A 927-nucleotide genomic window follows, 5' to 3' on the forward strand; every position below is an offset into this window, starting at 1 on the left:
GGGATGTCTGGGAAGAGGGGACCCACGTTCTGGCTTTGGTGATATAGGGGCATCCGTCAGCAAAGTGAGTCCCAGAGAAAGTGTGTTCCGGGATATTGTGGAGACCCTTGAGCCAGTCTCCAAAGTCACACTCAGTTCTCCCAAGCCCCGCTGCTAGGGGAGATCCTGGAGGATCGTGGGCCAGGTTAGACTGTCCCGCTTTACAGCTAACAGCCTAGGGAGCAGGCTTCCCACCTGGGAGGTGCGTGCCCAGCCTTCTGCTATGTATGCCCAAAGCCTGAGAGCAGCCAGCTCCGGGGCTGTGCCCGTCACTCCTGGCAGAGACACAACCCATTCCTCCTGAATCCCCAAATCCATGGGCCCCTGGAGCCCATTTCTTGTTATGTGATCCATAGTGATTGGGTTGGGGCTTACATTTATCTTTTCCTGCCAGGCTGCTGGTTTCAGGAGCCAAGTGGAGGGAGATAAGGAGGGAGGGAGAAATGTGGTGGGACTGAAGTAGCAGAGGCCTCCACATGGGAAAATCTTGGCGTCTCCAGGTCTTATCGCGGGGGGGGGACGGGACGGGGGGGGGACGGGACGGGACGGGACGGGACGGGACGGGACGGGACGGGACGGGACGGGACGACCCGGGACGGGACGGGACGACCCGGGACGGGACGGGACGACCCGGGACGGGACGGGACGACCCGGGACGGGACGGGACTCAGGCAGTATCCATGAATCTCTCGCTCTCTTCCCCTCAGCCCTACCTACCTAGTCAGAGCCTTGGAGACTGAGTCCGGAACTCATAGACCTCTAGCCAATTGGGAAGAGACCCTCCTACCCTAGCAAACCCCACCCCTCCCACTAAACCCTGCTTAAATCTCACTCCTCTCTCCTGAGGAACACTCTGCTACACACTAATGGACATTTTTAGATATTTAT

This window comes from Mesocricetus auratus, unplaced genomic scaffold, assembly GCF_017639785.1.
Source record: "Mesocricetus auratus isolate SY011 unplaced genomic scaffold, BCM_Maur_2.0 Super-Scaffold_100007, whole genome shotgun sequence".
Lineage (NCBI taxonomy): Eukaryota > Metazoa > Chordata > Mammalia > Rodentia > Cricetidae > Mesocricetus > Mesocricetus auratus.